The sequence below is a fragment of the Arachis hypogaea genome, chromosome 16 (genome assembly GCF_003086295.3).
Source record: "Arachis hypogaea cultivar Tifrunner chromosome 16, arahy.Tifrunner.gnm2.J5K5, whole genome shotgun sequence".
Lineage (NCBI taxonomy): Eukaryota > Viridiplantae > Streptophyta > Magnoliopsida > Fabales > Fabaceae > Arachis > Arachis hypogaea.
The window spans coordinates 121,214,676-121,220,359 of record NC_092051.1 but is presented as its reverse complement, the minus strand read 5'-3'; the positions used below and the strand labels follow the sequence as shown (position 1 = coordinate 121,220,359).

Here is a 5,684-nt window from a genome sequence, read left to right as displayed (position 1 = left end):
GGCAAATTAAATAACTTATGAAGATGAAACAGTTAATTACATATAGATCCAATTTAAAATGAACCATGTACTCTTTCATAATAGTTTAATAAAAAAAAATTGGATCACAAACCAATTAAATAATCCAAACTTTTGCGACTTTCATTACTCTAATAGAAATAAAGAAACATTTCATAATAGAAATTTAAAAATTTCATTTGACATTTAGATAAAAATACATTCAAAAAAAATAAAGAGAAAAAGACAAATTGATCTCTAATTTTTTGATCTGTAAATATTTAATTAAGTCTCTGAAAATTTAAAAATATATTTAAGTTCCTCATTTCTTCAAAATTTGGACACATTGATTCCTGTGTCTAATTTGTTCCATTTTAAAAACCCTCTCACGTGTGCATCCGTATCAATCAGGTCAGTACAATAGAAGTCTCGTTTAATTTTTCTGTTAGATCTGACAAACCCAAATAAACATGAGGGATCAATATGTCTAAATTTTGAAGAGGTCAAAGACTTAAATGTATTTTTAAATCCTTGAAGATTTAAAGATCTGCAGATCAAAAGATCAAGGATCTATTTGTCATTTTTTCAAAAGTAAAAAAAAAGTAAATAAAATAATAGAACATATCCAAATTATTAAATAAAAAAATTAAAAAAAAAATTAACTTCACCAACTAAGAACATAAAAATCTGAAAAATTAAGATCAATTAATAGTCAATAATTAAGGCAATAAATAAAGTCATAACAACTCAAAATACAGCTATTCAATTATCACGTACCAAATAAAAAAAAAAAGACATATACACACTAAAAAAAATTTATATTATGGAGACTCAAAAACATCATTAAAAATCATAGAGAACACATATAGTAATTATTATAGAAAATTATGATTTATGAATTTTGCATCATGAAATTTTTATACATAAAATTAGATTTACCTGCTCAATTATCAATACCATTTCAATGGAATTAATGGATTTAGGTTCCCTAAATTCGACCAAAGTTTGATCAGTCTAATATGAAATTTTTAACATTTTGTTGGTGGTGCAATAATCTCCAAAGAATTATACTATCTAGCCGTTTTTTCTGGTGAACAAAGATTAAAAACATATGTAAATTCTAGAAAGAAAATAATCTAGTAAGACACACATAAAAAGACAAAAGTTTCATACCTTTTATACTATCTGAGAACTAAGGAGTATATTTTCAGGTAAAAAATTTTAAAATTAGGTTATATCTAATTACATCTAAAATCATGGATCCTCCGTAACCTAAAAGAAAAAGAAATATGAATTGATGATTCACAAAGACAAAAAAAAAAAATTTAAATTGAAAATAAAATATATATTTTTTTATCATAAATTTTTGCTAATCAAAACATATAAAATAAAAAAAATAAAAAAAATTAAGATATGTGAAAAAAGAGTAAGAAGAGCAAAAAAAAAAAAAAAATCAATAGAAAAAAGGCTTAATCAACATGTTGAGCAAGAAAAAGAAAATCTACTAAAAATAGAGCAAGAAAAATAAAATTAATGAAAATAGGACAAAAAACTGAAAAAGAGTGAAAATATAACACTTCGATTCTTGCAGAATCATTCTCAGAAATTCTGTAATGAAAAATTCGATAAATATGCTATGAGAGATAAAAGCGTATCTTAAGCAAAAAAAAAAAAAAAAAACATGCCAAACAAAATTTCACCCTTACATAATCAAAGTGATTTTTTCTCTAATATAAAGCCACGGTTTTCTTTTTTCTTCACCACATTTTTCTATCAAACATTATAAACACGATATCTTTAATTATTCATTTGATGAATTAATTAAAAAAAGTATAAATTTATTATTAAGATTAGTCAAATATGAACCAACACACATTAAACCGCTTTTTTTTTTTCGATTCAACCGAACCATAAACATATACATCATCAGGAACCTAACCATGATTAAAGCCCTAATCTTCTTCATTCTTTCTCTGATAACCAAAACAGAGAGAAGCCTCCTCCCAACCAAGGTTACACCTCTTGGTTTCCTCATATGATAATGGGCTTTGGTTAGGTGTTCTCTGGAGGAAGAACCACGAAACTCTCTTCACCACCTCACTCCACTTCTTTTTCTCCTATTTATACGCCCACCGCTTCTACTGGGTCTCCCTTTTTCAACGCAAGAAACAGAAGGCAGCAAAGAGAGGGAGAGAGAGAGCAGAACCAAGACGGAAAGAAGGAGAGACAGGACGAGTTCCTCCACTTCTTCTTCTACTTATATGAGTGCTTGCTTCATCTGGGTCATCACAGACACTCACAAACAGAAAAAAGAAAAGAATGAAACGGAGCTGAGGGAGAAGAGAGGAGTGACTGAAACTTCAATTTTGTGTGTCTAGGATTTTTAATTCAAAGAAGAAGCAGAAATAGAATTTTGAACTTCAAAAGAGGTAAGGGTTTGAATGTTTAGAAGGATATGTTTGTGACTGATTGATGGTGCTGTTGGTGAATTGTAGGTTTGATAATGTTACTTGGGGTTTTATGTTGCTATGTGCAGAATTTACTTGAAGGCTAAAGGCTATATTTTATGATTGAATTAGTTGGTAGTATGAGCTGTTGTGCTTGAGATGGGTTCTGTTATAACTAAATCCAGTTGAATGATGATGAATGATGATTTATTATGTGATTGAATGATAAAAAGTGCATGTGGAAATTATGTTTTTAACATGATGCAGAAAAATGAATGTTCACTTGTGTATAAGCACTTGAAAACTTAGAAAATATCGAATCTGGATTGTTGGGGCAGTGCTAATTACTCTAGCAACTTTGGTTAGTCACAAGAAAGTTGGAATTATGGTTTTAGAGGAATTTTAGGCTTAAATATAAGTTTTGGTATGTGAGGTTGTTGGAATTACTTGATGCAGAATTTCTGCATACTTGGCAGCAGAACGAATGACTTTCTGGGAGCAGGCCAGACCTAATTTTTAGATGAAATTATTTTTCTGTAAAATATCAGTATGTCTTGAATATGCCATAAACATTTCATGGAATTTGGCCAAGCGGTTTGGAAGATATGAATTTTTGAAGTTTAGTGGTTGTTGCAGATTTTTTTGGTTTTCTAGTTCTACAGCACCAACTTCCAGATGCTATAACTTTTAATTTAAACAGAATTTTGAGTTGATTTCAAAAGAATTTTAAAGATCTATCAATCTATTTTAAGTGAGTATAAGTTTTATGTTCATATCTATTTTGTAGACTTAGATAAGTCACTTGGAAGGTCGGTTGTTTGCTGGAAACTCTGAACTGGTTTATGAAAACAGGGCTCCACTTCCAATTGATAATTAATGAATCAAATGAAGTTATATGAACTTGAAACTTGTGGATTCTTAAACTTAGGGATATTGACTGTAATCTCACCAAAATTTAGGAGCAACGGATTAGAATTGAAATTATTATGAATTTTATAAAGACACTGCTGCTTGCTGTTTTTCTGAATCTTTACAAGTGCAGTACCAGAATTTTAAAACCATGTATAAAATTCAATTCTAATCCAAATGCAGTAAAATATAATTCAAAGTAAAGGTTAGAATCTCTAGAGTTACTTTGATAAGAGAGATAGTCCGTGCGTAAGCTTTCACAACATAAAAACAACATAACAAGACAGCAAGGTGCTGTTCCTACAAACCTAGAATAACAGTCTTCGTTTTTCCTCAATAGTTGGAGATAGACTGCCCAGAAAAATACGATTTCTAAAATTTTAGAAACTTGAGTTCAATATAAACATGTGGACATAAAGTTTGCGTGAATCTGAGTCCGTTTGTGATATTAATCGTTAGATTGAAAACCGGTCGCCAAAAAGGTATTAAGCTAAACAAGCTAAGAAGTGAATAAGAATGCAAGTTACCCCTAGGAAGGTTAAAGTTAAAAGGGTGATGCGGACGTATGCTTAGTAATATGGTGATGTGGAGGTATGCTTAGTTATGTGGTGATGCGGAGGTATGTACATTTATAAGGTGATGCGGAGGCATGATGAAAAGACAGGAAATAAGAAACAATGAATGAAAAGGATAGTTGAATGTTATTTGTTTGACTGGGCCTTTGTGCCAAACTGCTAATGCAGAAGTGTCCGCCTGACTGATAGCCTAAGATTGCTAATGCGGGAATGTCTGTCTAACTGATAGCATATTGTATGTTGAATGGGCCTTTGTGCCAAATTGTTAATGCGAAAGTGTCCGCCTAACTGATAGCCTGAGATTGCTAATGCGGAAATGTTCGCCTAACTGATAGCACTGTTTCTTACTATGATACACATTAAAATGTTATTATGATGAGGCCTAACTGACACGGGTAACCGTGATGCCAAGGTGTCTAACTGACACAGTAAAGGAACCATATTCGGGGTTCACCCCGAGTAACGTCGGGTTGCGGGTAGATGATGAGCGGATATTTTATACGCTTTTTGGGGATAATTTCATATAGTTTAGAGTATGTTTTAGTTAGTTTTTAGGAAAAATTCATATTTCTGGACTTTACTATGAGTTGTGTGTTTTTCTGTAATTTCAGGTATTTTTCTGGCTGAAATTGAAGGAGCTGAGCAAAAATCTGATTCAGGCTGAAAAAGGACTGCTGATGCTGTTGGATTCTGACCTCCCTGCACTCAAAGTGGATTTTCTGGAGCTACAGAACTCGAAATGGCATGCTTCCAATTGCATTGGAAAGTAGACATCCAGGGCTTTCCAGCAATATATAATAGTCCATACTTTGCACAAGGATAGACGACGTAAACTGGCGTTCAACGCCAGTTCTCTGCCCAATTCTGGCGTCCAGCGCCAGAAAAGGATAAAAAACTGGAGTTGAACGCCCAAACTGGCACAAAAACTGGCGTTCAACTCCACAAATGGCCTCTGCACGTGAATTGCTTAAAGTCTCAGCCCCAGCACACACCAAGTGGGCCCCAGCACACCAAGTGGGCCCCAGAAGTGGATCTCTGCATCATCCATCATAGTCCACTCATATTTTGTAACCCTAGGCTACTGGTTTAGTATTTAAACAACTTTTAGAGACTTCTTTTGTATCTCATGACATTTCAGATCTAAACTTTGTATTCTCTGACGGCATGAGTCTCTAAACCCCATTGTTGGGGGTGAGTAGCTCTGCTGTGTCTCAATGAATTAATGCAAGTATTCCTGTTTTCCATTCAAACACGCTTGTTCCTATCTAAGATGTTCATTCGCGCTTAACTGTGATGAAGGTGATGATCTGTGACATTCATCACCTTCCTCAAACCATGAACGTGTGCCTGACAACCACCTCCGTTCTATATACGATTGAATGAGTATCTCTTAGATTCCTTAATCAGAATCTCCGTGGTATAAGCTAGAACTGATGGCAGCATTCATGAGAATCCGGAAAGTCTAAACCTTGTCTGTGGTATTCCGAGTAGGATTCAAGGATTGAATGACTGTGACGAGCTTCAAACTCCTGAAGGCTGGGCGTTAGTGACAGATGCAAAAGGATAGTAAATCCTATTCCAACCGAATCGAGAACCAACCGGTGATTAGCCGTGCTGTGACAGAGCGCGTGAGCGTAGTTTTCACTGGAAGGATGGAAGGTAGCCATTGACAACGGTGATCCACCAACACACAGCTTGCCATAGGAGGACGTGCGTGCGTGAATCAGAAGACAGAGGAAAGCAGAGATTCAGAAGA

The 5,684-nt window shown here is 33.7% G+C and overlaps 1 long non-coding RNA gene across 1 annotated transcript; it reads left to right on the top strand.

Moving 5' to 3' along the window:
• Window positions 1–1,937: 1,937 nt before the first annotated feature.
• On the top strand, window positions 1,938–5,178 carry LOC140180367 (uncharacterized). Its single transcript, XR_011874471.1, has 2 exons — window positions 1,938–2,426; window positions 4,540–5,178. It is a non-coding gene; the product is annotated as an uncharacterized lncRNA (long non-coding RNA).
• The last annotated feature ends 506 nt before the right edge of the window (window positions 5,179–5,684 follow it).